This window comes from Aythya marila, assembly GCF_965140915.1.
Source record: "Aythya marila genome assembly, chromosome: 2".
NCBI lineage: Eukaryota > Metazoa > Chordata > Aves > Anseriformes > Anatidae > Aythya > Aythya marila.
In genome coordinates, this window is record NC_139043.1 from 41462958 (window position 1) to 41478385 (window position 15428).

A 15428-nucleotide genomic window follows, 5' to 3' on the forward strand; every position below is an offset into this window, starting at 1 on the left:
CTCCTGCACATTAAATTTTGGGTTTGCAGCAATGATTAATGTTTTTCTACTGAATTAAAATGAATCTAAGTCCATTTCTGCCATAGGAATAAAACTCACAAAGCCTGAGAATCATTTCCCATTGCATATAATCCAGGGCTGGCAGTCCAATCCTGGCTCCTTCTGGTCACTGACTTCGTAGGACAATGCAACCCATTATAAGAAGGAATGTAAGCTCATGTAGTGAGTTTTTAAACTGGCTATATCTTCAAAGCTGGGTTGAGTCAGTCACTGAGTGTGAGGAATGTGTAAGAAACTGGCAAAAGTGATTTTATCAACTTTCGTCATATTTGTTATTTCCTCTTACACTAATAAGAATGTAAAGTGATAGGCATACATAAAAATGTTAATGAGCCAATTTGCAAATATTCATAAGAGCAAAGAAAGGGGGGTTGATGTAATACAAAGGACTGGTCCTATGTTATCTTGCTAATATGATTCTGACAGATTATTCAAGAGAGTAAGTATATACTTGGTTAGAGACTCTCTGGGCTGGTTCTAAGTGGTGGAGAATGGCATTTAGCTGTGTATTAATCACATGTTTTTCCTTCTTACCACCTGAGAAAGACCACCTATCCATGGCAATGACAGCAGTTTCTTACCCAGCAGTTTCTTTTTTAAATGGCCTATATGGATAGCACAGTTTTGCATAGTTAGAGGCAAAAAAACTCCTAAGGAAATCCAAGCCATTTCATTTTCTGTTCTATATAGCATCTTAGAAGGTTTTCACCTAAAGCAAATAAATAAGATAGTGAGCGGAGATGAATCTTTCCAAATCTTTTCTACTGAGGCGCTCTCAGCTGGAGACAGACTTTTGCTGCACGGGGTAAATAGGAAGTTTATTTTGGAGAGACAGTGTAGAAAATTGCCAAAGTGCATTTGAGTGAGAGAGGGTGATGCTGCTTCAAGCCTGTATTTCCAACGTCCATTTCACAGGAACCTCTCTGGGTTAGAGGAGAAAGCCGCCCTAGCCGGAATCACGGTGCCATCCAGGTAGGGTTTCTACGCGAGGCTGCTCCAAGGGGCTCACCTCTTCCAGCCACAACTCCGCGGTGCGGCAGCAAGTTTGCAAAACCCAGTTACCCTCTGCTGGCAGAAACACTTGTGCCTTTTTTTTTTATTTAGCATTACCTTCGGAGCGGCAAAGCGAGGAACCTACAGCTGCGATGAGGTGGCGGGGCGCGCAGCAGGGGCACGCCTGCGCCCCTCGGGGCCGCGCTCTGCCCCCCGCACCCCTGCCGCCGGGGGGAGCCAGCACCGGGAGGGGAGGGGACGCTCCCCGCCGGCACCTCCGCTCCGGGGGAGCATCTCCCCTCGGGGGAGCATCCCCCCGCCGTGCTTGTGGCAGCGGGAGGGGAGTCTCCTCCTTCCTCCCTCCCACCCTCTGCTCTCTCCTCCCTCCCCGCCTGCCTGCAGCCGCAGCGCAGGGGCAGGAGGGAGCGGCGGCGGCGCAGGCAGAGCCGCCCGGCGGAGGCAGGAGGGCGGCCGGGCGGTGGCTGCGCCCCGGCCCCCCCCGGCCCCGGCCCCGGCCCCGGCCCCGGCCCCACCGCCCCCGGCAGGCTCCGCCCGTCGCTCCCATGGCGCGGCGGCCCCGCGCCAGGTGAGGCTGCGCTGCCTGTTGCGCCGGGCCGTGCCGAGCCGTGCCGAGCCGTGCCAAGCCGTGCTAAGCCGTGCCGAGCCGTGCCGAGCCGCCGGGGGCGGCACACCGCGAAGTTTTGCGGGGAGGCGCCGCTCCGCGATGTAAGTTGCGGGGTCGTGCGACGTGGTGGGGGGGGAGGTGGCGGAGCCGGGAGGAAACTCGACGGGGAGGGAGGGAGGCGAGCAGCGCCGTGCCGTGCCGTGCCGAGCCGGACACGGATCAGCCAGGGCCCCCGGAGATGCTCCCGGTACAGCCGGGGCTGGGGCTGCGCCGAGGCGGCGGGGGAAGGAGGGGAGAAGGGGCGGGGAGGCTGCGGGGAGGGGGCTGCCACCCCCTGCTCGGCACCGAGCGAGGGGCTGAGCCTCGCGACCCCGATGCCAAAAAGCGGAGCAAAAAGCGCCCCCCTCTCCGTGCCCGCCTTGCCGGGAGGGCGCCGTTTGCTCTGCCCTGGGGTTTTTCCACTTTGACACCTCCCAGGACCAGTTGCTGCCGGGTGGCGGTGGTGATGGGGAGGAGAGGGCAGCTCCTTCTGAACGCGAGCAACAAATGGCAGCCGGGCTGCAGGGGCAGCGGCGGCGCTCGCTGCGCCCAGGTGAGCCGCACCTCCTGGCCCCGCAGCCCAGGGAGGCACCGGGGGGCAGCTGCAGCCCCCCCCGGGTACAGCCCTGCGGCCCCCGACCCGCTGATTTGGGGTCCCGCGGGGATGGGGGGCTCCGTAGGGGGTGGGAGCCCCCAGCAGGGCACGGCCGCAACCCTAAAGCCGGCGTGGGAATGCCCCGGTGCTTGCGGTGGGGATTTGGGGTGTGTGTGCGAGAGGGCTGGGAACAGCAGGCTCTTCCCTCGCCTTCATGGCAATGCACACGGCCAGAATTTCCCCTCCCCAGAAATTTGGAAAATGCCTCAGATGTGCCAGCAGGAATTTTTCTTTCCTTCCCGGCTTCTTCCTTTTAAAATTTTTAAGATTTTTAGAGCTCCCGTTAGGAAATGGCAAAGCCGTTCAGGCTGCAGGTTATCACCCGGTCTTTCTGAATGTCCCTAGAGAGCAGAAATGGTGTGACAGCGAAATGAAAAGAGCCAAATAACTTGAAAAGCGTGGATAAACCAACTATTTCCAGAGTCAGAATGAAAGCAAGGCAAACAGCGTTTTAGTGCTCGCTTCAAAGAAGCGAGCCCAGAGGTATTTACATATCTATGAAAATGACAAAATAAGCTAATGCTTTTGAAGCGATTGTAATTATTTAAAAAAATAATAACCATGAGAAAATGTTACAGATTTGTTAAGGGACGGAAAATGAGTACTTTTAGAGGGCAGTCTTTTCTGAATACTGAAAAATAACTGTGAACAACTTCTTGTGGTAATCTGTCTACCAATTTGTACATTTCAATTGCAAGGTGTGTGTCATGCCCCTCTGCGAGCAGTAACTTGAAGGCTTTCATACAGGAAACCACAGTGTTCATACAGCTTGTGTTTTTAGTATTTTGCTCAGTAACTTAATTAAAAGGACAGGCACACAATGGGTTTCTAGTTTGATTTAGAGGGAAAGAACAAAGTAATTAAGCTGTAGAATAAACTCGTTTGCAAAATCTATGCTGCGTTCAGAGTCTGATTTTCTAGTTTAGCTTCTGTATCTTGCTTGGAATTAATGATACCAATGTGATTGCTTAGCTGATTCCGCAGCCCTGATTTGTGCGAGTTGCCATGGGTTTCTATGGGATTACTCCTACAGGTAATCCTCTGATGACTCAAGCCAGCGGGACTGGGCCCGTATTCAGATAGTTCCAGCATAGGTGCTGTGTGGGGACGTGCCTCTTGCTGCTGATGGGAGGGCTTTGGCTCCAGTAGAAGGGTCTGGGGTTAAGTCCATATCTGTCACATTTATCCAGCTGTTGCTAGTTGGGTCACAGCCCTGATCTCGCTTTCTCTGAGGTTTGCTGTGAAAGCGGTGCTGACTTTGGTCTGCGAAAGGCGATGTCCTGTGGATGGTTGTCGTTTTCCATTGACCCGTGGTGAGTTTAAACTGCTCAGCATCTTGGAGATCGGGGCCTGAGTGAATGAGAAGAAGGATTGTAGCTGCTATGATTGAGAATCAGTGTGTTTTGGCTCAAACAAGAGATCAAAATCAAAATACAAATATCATTTAATAGGCATATGTGTTTGTACTCTGGATCCAATCCAGAGTACTAGTAAATCATGTGCTAGTAAAGTATGTGAGAGCTTTGCTACAGATAAAAACAATAGCAAGATGTTTAAGGATACATTTGTGGTTTGTCTCTGCCATGTGCTTTACAGGATCCTTATTTAAAATCTTTTAGAAGATGGGAATCTTTTCCTGCTCATGCTGAAGCCACGTTAGAACCTGGTAACTTCAGAGCAAACACATCATAAGGCAACTCAGGAAATAATCACCAATCAGTAGAATTGAAACTTAAGAAATTAGCCTTATTTAAAGTGCAAACTTGGGTGTCTAAACCTAGAGAAAATGTATTTTTCTGTTACAGAGTCAACTTTAGATGTTAATTCAAATATTAAGGTGCCTCTAAGTCTTGCTTTTAATGAATTTCCTGTTTCTTCAGTAGTAGTATCTATATGAATGTAACACAAGGGATTATTTCACTGGCAGGAAGGTGTGAAACCCTTTAATGAAATGAATAATTTAAGAAGAAGGAAAATGTGCAGGAATATGTGTTGTTACCATTCCAATTAATTAGAAGGTGGACTAAGGAAGCAGCTTTTCCTCAGCGTAGTATATTGTATTTGCGATCACTTACAGGATTTAAATGTAAGTATGATCCTTGTTGTCATCTGTATGAGTGGTCTTTTATCAGTCCTGGTTTGAAAATGCGGATTAAGTTAGTGTTACGTGGCTAGCAAAATAATGTGCAGTTTTGCTTCATCCAGTACATTTTTTTAGTATAGGTAAAGAAAAATCTTACAAAGCTATGAAATTCAGAAACTTATAATGCTAAAGAGAACCTTATTTTAAAAGGATGATGTTTTGAGCCAAGAATAAATTATTGGAGTTCATGGAACACATAGCATTTACCTTGGCTTGTTTGACCAACTCTTTTTAAATATTGGCTTATTTACTAAAAGTAACCTCCTGCAAGTGCAGGCTTGGTTGAATTCTTCAATGCTGGTAAGAATCAAAAGTTAATACATCTACAGAAACTCCAAACAGTAAGAATATAAGAATTTCTCAGCACACTCAGTAAGTATTTTTAAATGGTTTACTCTCTGAAGTACATGCGTGAACAAGGTTGCCATCTACTCTTAAATCCAACGTGGTGTAGGTGAGATAGCATTACATTCAGAAGTCTTCTGATCTGGAGAATTTAATCTCTGCTGTTAGTTTTAATCCAACACCTTTCCTAAAGAGGCTTCTGTGCTTCCTCTGTCCTGGTGCAGTTTGTTAGTCTGGATGCACAACGGAGAGCTGCATGCATCCGAGGGAAAAGCAGCGTGGTGTGATAGCAGTTTTACTCACTGCTTCATTTGAGCTCATGCTCTAGATAAACAGTTGCCAACCCCACAGTGGAGGAGCTTCATGTTACTTCACAAAGGTTAAAGATGTATCCTCGTGCTTCATCAAGATTTCTGTGGTTACTGGTGTCCGTGTGTCTGTACTTTCCACTGGTGGCTGACGTTGTTTATCCCTATAGATGAGGCTGCATTTGTAGCCTGCATGGGCATGTTTTACAGAGACCTAGGTTGAACTTTGAAGAACACAGCCCTTACTGCTACTGAACAAGAAAATAGCTTTTTTTCCCTCTGTCCTGGGTATTTGAATGTTCTATTGGGTTCCTTCAGCAAGCAGGTTTGTTTTTAACATTAGCTTCTTTCCATGTTAACTCTAACTCTGGACATGGGGAAAGCCTTTTACCATAAGGATTGGCACAGCTCCCGAGTCCTGCTTTCTATCAGCAAGGAACATGCAAAGCTAGCTTAATTATTATTATTATTTCTCTCTGGACACTGTGAACTTTTATAAGGATGAAAATGAGAATGTTTAACTTTAGCATTTCCGAAGGATGAAGTGGTTGGTGGGGTTGCAGCACAGCCCTTTGGCTCAGCTCCCTGCTATGCCAGGGGCTTGCCCGGGGACTTTGGAAAAGATGCTGTAGGTGGGCAGATTCAGATGGCTTCAGCCTTGCCGAGCGAACAGACTTAGCTTTTTGTGTCTCAGCTCCACAGATAGAGAGGAGATAAAAATGCCTCTTGAGTAAATGGTGCTGGTAAAAGGCCTTTTCAGAGACACATTCAACTGGGTAATTGGAATTTACTTGAACAGAGATGAAAATTAGCACTACAGTTCTTGATGCACTTGATCATGGTTTACCTCTTGCTTTTCAGGATCAGTTCAACTACCTAGTGTGTGTTTAAAATACATTTCATCCAACATTAATAACAGTTTCATAGAGCTGGTAACTTACCCTTTGAAAAGAAGAAGAAAGTTGATCTCTGCCTGCTAAATAGTACTATAAAGGTACAATAACAAGAGAAAGTGAAAGGTGATAGAAGTGACTGATAGCACATAAATGGGTTGCTGCTCCAGCCTGGAAGCAGCAAAGCAAATGGAGACTATTTAATTATTTAAGGAACAATAAATGAAAAGTCTGGTTATACAGTAAAAGGAGAGACAAACAATAAACAGAAAGTTGAGAGAGGGAAACTGTGTGTAAGGAAAGTAGAAGGTAGATGGGCAGAGATCAAAGGGGCAGGGGATGGGCTTACGTTTTCTATAGATCTTTTGTTTGGAAAATATTGTCTGTATAAATCTGTGCATCGCAGTGCTTACATAGCAGCCTGTCTTCTACTCAAATTGTGGGAGCCTGACACAGCATGTTCTTCTCCTGGGGACTGCTCCATGTTTCTGCTTCTTCCTTTGGATGTACAACCACAGTGAATTGTGAGAGTGTTTTTACTGATGTGTGTCTTGGTGACAGACTGTCCTAAGAGGTATACTTTGTGGATGCTGTTAGTTTTAATGGTGTTATCATTTTCTCTTCTGTCAAAGTTGCAGTGAAAGTTACTTCTCTCTCCTTCCTCCAGCAGATAATAGCATTGATTTTAAAGACAGACTTTTTGCTTTTTTTCTATTTTTTTTTTCCAGTTTACCAAAATTGGGTTGCATACTTTTGCAACTATACTAGCTAAAGATGTTTTGTATGTAAATATTGTGGCTATTCAGCATTTCATTAGAGGGCTTGAAGGACTGCTTTATAGGTTTACTGGGAGTTAATAGGACACATGAAAAGCATGGAGGTTTGTTGTTGTTGTTGTTTTTTCGCTCATCTGGATTACAAATGTGTATTGCCTGAATAGAATTTGCTTCTATATGTACTTCGTATTACATATTTTTGTAATACCTAAAAAAGTATACAAATCTATGTGCATGTGAATAATATGCAGCTTTTGCAAAGGGTGAAGCCTTTGGGCATTGAAATGAATCAATGCTGTTTGCTATTGCAAAAACATCATCATTAAAAATAAACAAAAGCACTGGGTGTACAATTTTCAGTTTGTGCAAGCATTCTTCTTTCTAAAGAATAAAACGTATAATGTATATTGAGATTTGATTTAGGCAAGTACTTCATCTTATTAGAAGCGGAGCTGCAACAAAAATCTTCTATGAAGTTGCTTGCTAGATTGTATATGGTTAATGAAGTAATGGTGGTTGTGTATTTCATTGATGAAACTTTGGCTCATGAACATAAAAAACAACCCAAAAAAATGTAAGCAGTGTTTACATTCTTGACTTTTTGCCTATTTTTATTTCATGTTGAATAACGGAAACTGATTCCATTAAGAATTCCATTTGAATTATTTTTTTAATTCTTCACATAACGATATACATGCGTTTTTTTAATATACTGTTAGCTTAAAAAAAATCATACACATCTAAAAACAGATTGTGTAATACATTTTTAGTCTGAAGTTTTTATTTTGAAAGGGGTATGTGCTCCTATATTTTTCTCTGCTCAGGAAAAAATGGTATTTGCCAAGAAGAAAAAAAATTGAATAGATATTTGCAAATTTAGGAGCTCAAAAAGAGGGAGAATAGTCAAAGGCAGGAGGCTGATCACAGGACCAGGAATCACTAATTTACAAGGCTTGGTCTTTTAGCAAGTGTGGCTAGGGTTTGGTAGTTTGTTGGCTTTGTTTTATTTTTCCCTAGATGTGCTGTAATTGGTCTTTAAAATTTATCTTGATTCTCTGTATGGTTAAACATAATTTATCATTATTAGTGTCAAAAAGAGAATGACCCTTAGTTCTTTTTTTCCTGAAGTGAACAGAGTACAGCTCCCATTGCAACCTTCAAATAGGCTGCGGTTCTAAACATCCTCTTTTGCCCCTGTTTCCAGCTTTGTTGACATGAAGTCATTAAGATAAAAATTGGTGATTTCTGAACAGTCTATTTTTAACAACTTTATACTAGGATATTACTGTTCATGAATATGTGTCATTCCTAATCTGCGGAAGCACTAAAAGGGAAGGCATGTGTCAGAGGAAAACTTTTTAGTATTATTTTTCGGATTTTGCTGTTCTCTGGGTGTGTCTAGTCCTGTTTTGCAGATAGAAGTATAGCTCTTCACTCTGTTGCTGCAAGAATATCTCCTCCTCATTGATGCTGAGAAATTCCAGACTGTTTCAAATGACATTACAAAAAGGGGTATGAATGGGCAATTGTTCTTTTCTACAATCTTCTAACTAAGAATGAAACAACTCCGGAAACATTGTATCACAGGAAATCCCAGAACTTCAGTTGTCACCTCTCAAAGGCTGCAAATTTCTTAAGCACGGCATTTCAAATTGAGTAAAAACATCTCATGTTTGATTTAAAAACAGCCTGTGGATGAAAGCATACAACCAGTGGACAATCCTTTACCTGTAAGTGCATATTGAGGCTGCTAAACTGAGACGTCATGTTTGTGCAGACCAGATTTCTAATCCCATTTTTGTTCTTAAGGAGACTTGTCATTGAGAGGTTAATTATTTCTAGAGATTGTATTGGTCATTCGCTGTTTTCAGAATCTTTCACAGTTTTTGCCCTTTGACAGAAGACATTGTGTATGTATTCTGCTCGTCATTTTCATCAATTACATGGTATGCTTATTGGCAGCTTTCATGCATAAATACTTATTTTGCTAGAGTAAGAGATGACAGGATTTAGACATGTAAGAAACCTCAGTCTTTGGCTCAGAAAAAAATTCTTGATGGATACAAATGGTATTTCAATAACTTTCGATCCAAAAACTTTTCTTGCAAAGCGACATGACTGTTCTTCTTGCCAGTCACGGCAGGTGCTCCATCTGTACAAATACTGCCTAATTTGAACCAGTCAAGCGTAACATTTTTTTTTCCCACTATCTGCCACATTTTCAACAAATTTTCTCAGTTCTTTAAACAAGTGTGAGGCAGCAGTGTGGAACAAAATGGACAGAGGCCAAGCAATTCCCTTAATTATAGCAGGGTTTTTTTAACACATTGAACAACAACAGTCAACTGTGCAGTGTCAGTAGCATTGCAACTTCCCTTGGTGGTGAACAAAAAAAAAATGCTTGCATGAATCTGTTAAAAATTGAATCCATGCTGTTGCATCGTCTAGGATTATCTCAGCCCTTCTCATTGTCATGCTGCATGAAGAGCTATGGACGTATCAGCTGTGTGCTGCTCTTTTGATCTGGTTTGTGCAGCACAAGCTGACAAACCCTCTTGCCTGCTGTCTTTGTTGCCTGAGAATGGCTCTTTCTCGTAGACTAGTAATTTGCTATTTGCTGTTACACCTTTGCTGCTGTTTTCAGTTCACAAATGTGGATTTATTTTATTTACAGACAAGAAGTTGTGCTTGGTGACTTTCTTGATGTGAAATAAGACTGCAGATTAGATCCAATAAAAGCTTTTTGGCATAAATTTCAGTATGAGATTGTGTAAAAATATCATTCAATTTTTGATTTTCAGCTGTGTCACTGTGGCACACAAGCACACTTTGACAGACTCTGTGCCTTCTCCAGAGCAGAATGTAGCCTTCCTGGAGAGAAATTCTCCCCGTGCACTCTCATCTTCACATGCTTTCGTCTTAATATTTTCACTGCAACATGCACAACTTGTGAAACAATGCTTTGATGATAAGTAAATTGCTTTCAGAAGTTTATGGGTGTTTGTGTCAGAGGGGGAATCATTAGAAAAAATGAGCTAAATGATGATGCTGCAGGTTGCACAGCTCCTTTATTTTCTGTCCTTCTGTAGAGACGCAGAGTGGGTAAGCTATGGCCTTCAATAGGTTTCCTCAAAGTCTTGCTGACTGCAGTTATTGTGGCCTGGTTGTTTGGTGTTTTAATAGAGCAATTTTAATCATGCGTGCTAAAATTGCTAGTTTTAAATTCTGGTTCTAAAAGCTGTGGATTGCAGCTTTTGAATCCCATGTAGTCACTTGGGCTTTCGCAAACAGAGACTAAAATACTCTCGGTTTTGCAGAATAGTGTTTTCCACCCGCTCCATGCAGCATCAGTCATTAACTTCATTAGTGCAAAGCAATTGGGAACAAGGGGCCGATTCTGTGACCCTGTGTTCTTCCATTCACTTGGCTACTGTACCATGTACCCATCTCAACTTATGGTGCTTCTGCTGTTCCCTCACTTAAATATATAAGATTAATACCCTTCTAAAAATATATAAAATACGTGGTTAAAAATGCTGCTGAATTTAATAAATGTCTGTTTTGTAGTAGAAGTAGCGTATTTGTAAATGCAGATGTGATGTGTGTGTGCAGGAGCTAATGGAGCTCTACAACCATGCAGTCTCAGCCCTTCTGACCCTCTTGTTTCTTCATTTTGGAGCACACAGTTGCAGGTAAAGGGCACTGACAAGATAACTTTTTAGTCACTTAAATATCATGGCCAACAGAGGAAGATTTAACTTCTAAGGATCAGGTATTAGGGAAGTGCACTTCAATATTCCTGTCTAGGAAAAAAAAGAAAAAAAAAGAGAAGAAAAAAAAAAGGCATCCTAATTACAGATACTGAGCAGGTTGGGGTCAATTGGTGTGAGTAAATGGAGGCTGACTGATGAGGTGGAAGGTTTGCCATAGTGAAAATCAGAGATTAGTGGGGGGTGGGATTTTGCTGTCTACTCTTTTCTTCTCTGTTTTTACCCATACACCTCGCTGTTTGTGGTGTTTCCTAGAGGCAGTTTTTGATAGAAGACTTGCTCCTGGAAACTGTTCCATTTTGGCCTGAGAAATCAGCAGTAAACTTTGTGCATCCTCCAATATTAACTTAGACTAGACGCTTTTATTTGACAACTTAATAATTGTACCTAAGCTGCCTTTGAAAATATTTTGTACTTGGATTTTATTAGTCTTGAATATATTACTTTCTTAAGAGATTTTTATAGTTCTTACTAAATAAAGAATGAACCTGGAAAAAAAAGGAAATTAGAAATAAGTTCTCTGTGTCTTCACTTCCAAAACTAAATCTGTATAATAATGTGTAAACTTCATTATCTGTTCGTCATCTTCACACCAGAATGGGGGAAAAAAAGTTCCTTGTGTAAACCAACTGAAACCTGTTTTCTGTGACATAGCCTTTGCCTTTTCAGATTAGAGAGGAACACTGTATTCCTCAAATATAAGAAGAAAATTACAATTCTATTACTTACTATTACTACAACCGTGATAGCAAGCAAAGAAAACATGGGGCTGAAAGTCAGCTAACAGACTGCCCTGCAGCAGCAGTGATGCTGGATGTTTGATTTCAGCCTGGTAAGGATAAATAGGTGGTGAGCCCTGCTGTCATAAGGGTGGGATGCACCTATGAGCATGCCTGAACACCGCTTTGGGGAACAGCTCTTTACTCCAGGGACTCTGCTTGACATTACCAAGTTCACCTTGGGTCCTTACACTGTGCTGTAGTTCCTCTTGCTGGTGAAAGCCTTTGCTTTTTAAATTAGGTATTTGACCTGTATTGAAGTTCTGGTTCCTTTGAAGGCAAAAATCAATTTCTTTGCCCATCCAGAAGAACAAAACAAATAAACAAACAAAAGCAACAACAACAAAGCACCATCACCAGAAAAAAAAAGCCCAAACCAACCAAACATAAAAGCCAGCCTCTGTTAGCAATAATTGACCAGATGCAATGGGGTGAGTATTCCTTGGATTGGGCTTGCATTTGTCAGCTATAGGGGCAGCATGAGAGGGCAGTGTTGTCTATGAAGAGCTGAGAGAGATGTACCAGATCAAAGACCTGTGTAAGAAGGCATGGCTAAAGAAAAGGATGGCAGAAATATCAGGGCATGCTGAAATGTTGTATGTAAGATTTGTAAATCTCTGCCAGGAGGTAAAAGGTAAAACTTCCTGCTAATGGTAAAGCATTTCCATGTTAAGCCTAGAGTTATTTTCTTGGCAGGCCTGTTGGAGGTGTACTCCCAGTCCCAGGGAAAGCTGGCAATTTGGGTGTGCACAGGGTATGGGGATTAGTCAGGGCAGATGCATAGACACTGGTACAAGGGGCAAGCTGTGGAGCCCCTAATCCCAGGAAAGCTTCTTGGATGGGAACTCTGTCTCTGTGAAAGGCTCAGAGCCACGGGCTTCCCTGAGAAATTAGCATCTTAAAAATCAAGTTAAAGGCTGAACTTTTCTATAAATGAAGAGGTTTTTTATTGGCTATGTGACTGGTCCAAAGTATAAAGGGAATCATGACATATTTTCAGTACCTGCTGCTGCCAAGCTATGCTTCCCGTGCTCCAGAATGCTTCCATTTGAGTTTTTAACATGAGTTAAACATGAGGCAGTGTGAGTTGAAGATGTTTTAGTTGTCATGGCTTGCACAAGGTTCTCATTCAGGGCTCCAGGAGATCTCTTCTAAAACCTTACCAAGAAAAGTGCTCAATTCTTTTCCCTTAGTGGTGTGGTTTTGGGGAGGGTACGTGGGTGAGCTTTCACTGATCTTGGTAGTGAGGGAGCCCCCTGTGATAGTTGTGCAATGAGGTTCTAAAATCTCTCACTTGCCAGCTGTTTCTTCCCCCTGTCCCGACTTTGTAAATCTTTGTTCCAATTTTTCTCTGGATCAAAGTCATGTTTAAAGAACAAAGTCCATCAGAGGTGTTGGCACAACCAAGAAAAATAGTTCTGGAAGATGCAAGTCAGCTTAGGAGGTCTGAAATGGGAGGTATTTGTCTTTGCTTTCTCAAGGGAAGAAGGCCATTCCGAACCAGAAGGTAAGGTATTCTCAGGTGGTAGTTTTGAAGAGTCTTCAGAAGGCTTAAACAAAAGCAGCACCTCTGTGTTTCCCAACCAAGGATGAAGAAATGTTTTATTGTAGTATAGCACTGTAGTGAGTTAATCAAGAGTAAACTTTGTGTAATTTTCCTTGCAAATATTTGGATACTTATGAGAGTGTTTACAGTCCCTAACCTTTTTACTATTTTCTTTTTATCTTTCTTCACTTTTCATTGCTGCTGCTTTTTGAAAGCTATGATTTCCCCTGTCTAAAAGGGGTCACCTTCAGAAGGGCTTTTTATGGGGAAGAGGAGGCACAGGAAAGTCAATTGGTTCAAATCCAAGACCGGGGTTGTTCAGAGGTGTTCCTATTAGTCATTAGATTGTTATTTGTTTTGGAAATGTCAGTATTGCTTTTCTTGCTTGAGAATCACTTGCATTTAGAGATCTGAGGTAAACCTGCATAAATCTGAGCTCACTGAAGTCGCTTTGATTAAAGTGGGTGTAAACCATAGCAGATGTAAGTGCAGATTTAATGTGCATGCTGTCTCAGTTTGTGACAGTTGTATGCAAAATCATAATGAAAGCACCTTAGGAATGGATAATAATCACGCTGATTTGGACACGCCATACATCCAAATGGGAAGTGAAGTATTGTTTCTAACTTGCAATATAAAAATATTTGAAATAACTATTTCTGGTTTTCAGTATTATCTATTGAATTCATATCTACCCTTGTCATCTGACAGGCTACTAAAACAAGATTCTGTTTGAAATGATAAAAGTGACAGTTGTACAATGCATTTTATTCCTGCCGAGCCTGTGATGTAGTTAGTTTGGGGAGATTGGGATCTTGCTTCACTTGTTCAAGGACAGTCCTTTGGAAAGGATTTGCAGAATTTGTAATTGTGCCCATAAATCCTCCCTCCCCTCTGCATGTATGGTAAAATTTCTGCTGCAACCCTACTGTTCTGTGTTCCAGAAGGAGCAATTCTCTCTTATTTATCGCTTGTTCCTTCTTTTTTGAAACCCCAGTGGTTGTGTCCTGCTTGTGGTGAATCCCTCTGCCACTGCAACAGATCTTCCCCTTTTCTGTAATGTTTTTATGTAGAATTGCTTCTGTGCTCTGTCAGCAGCTCACCCCTTGCAGTTAGTAGTGACTAGAAGAAATCATATGTGCAGGGACCCAAACTCTGCCCTTAGCTACACATATGAAAACCTGTGGCACTGTACAGTTGGCTTGGAAAGACTTTAAAAAAAAAAAATAAAATAAATCTCATGAGATCCACTGTGCTGAAAGTCTCTCTGTAAATGTTAGACAGGGCTGCTGTTTTTGTGCTAGTACATTTTATTTTAAAGCTGTACCCGATCCGCAGTCGATGGAACTGTTTCATAACATTGAAACAGAGGGACAAATTTGGAGTATGAGATGTGCTATGCTGTCAGTGGAGCTTGCTACTAAAACTGCCTTTGCTAGGCACAACAGCAGTGTCTGTGCTGTGAGACAGACATGCTCCATGGACTTCTGGTTCCTGGCAGTGTTCACGCTGCTGGCCACAGTGTGACCTCCCTCCTTCTTGGCGTGATGTCTTTTGGGAAGGGGCCAGGCCTGTCTCCTGGCTGGGGCAGGCGGTGGCAGTGCCCGGAGTCCCAACCCCATCTTCTGGTGGGTGATGGCAGCACAGCAGGTCTGAGGTAGCAGAGGTCCTCCCTGGGACAGGAAAACTGGGCTTAGGGCTGACCTGTTCCTGGCACCTTCTGGTACTGAGCAGTCATGGGGCTGAAGAAAGTAAAGAGATGAAGCTCACAGGCCCTTGGTCTCCAGGCAGATGGGTGAAGGTCAAGTCCTGGCCAGCGGTGGTGTGGCTGACCATCGTGCCATGCAAGACAGCAGCATATGTGGAGAAGTGTTTATGTATGGAAAGCTCCTTATGACCTATTTGTATCATGTTTAGCACAGAACAATAAGAAATAACATTCAGCCTATAGAAAGATAATATACTGATCACTGTAGCCACACTCAATTGAACAGGTAGCATCTTTGACTCTTACATTCTGCGAGTGTAGGTACTGTACTTCATACAGCTGGCAGAGAGATAACCAAAGAGCTTGAATAGATATCTAATCCTCCTTAAAACCAACCAACCAAACAAGAAAAAGTGTTACAGTAATAGGCCTCATCATACCTTCAAAGAACCCAGCCTTGAGCCATTTACTTTTCTTCTTGGTTGTGATCCTAGTGATACAACAAGGCAAAGTATAAAAACTGAAGTAAAGATGTAATGAGACGCATTATACATAATTCCAGTACCATCATCAGATATTTTTATCTACTTCTGTTTTTTATTAAAAAAAAAAAAAATCAGAAAGAAGACTTTTGTTTTTACAGACTAAATGGATTGTAGTACATTCATTTTTGCCACTGCTTAATGTGGGAAGGGAGTAGAAAATAATAGAAATTAGATGTGAATTGTTTATGTGTCCAATTAGCTGTTGTGAATGGAGGGGAGAGGAAGTTAAAAGCTGCTAATTGC

General features: G+C 42.6%; 1 protein-coding gene across 4 annotated transcripts in view; it reads left to right on the forward strand.

Moving 5' to 3' along the window:
* The first annotated feature begins 1459 nt into the window (after positions 1–1459).
* LRRC3B (leucine rich repeat containing 3B) overlaps positions 1460–15428 on the forward strand; it is a 46277-nt gene continuing 32308 nt past the window's right edge. Inside the window, exon 1 of one of the 4 annotated variants that reach the window (XM_082752448.1) lies at positions 1460–1779. The gene's annotated coding sequence lies outside the window, so the exon portion shown is untranslated. Of the gene's footprint in view, positions 1780–2135; positions 2271–2836; positions 2856–3594; positions 3686–15428 lie in introns of those variants that run through there. The other 3 variants (XM_082752450.1, XM_082752452.1, XM_082752449.1) reach the window with 3 other exon arrangements.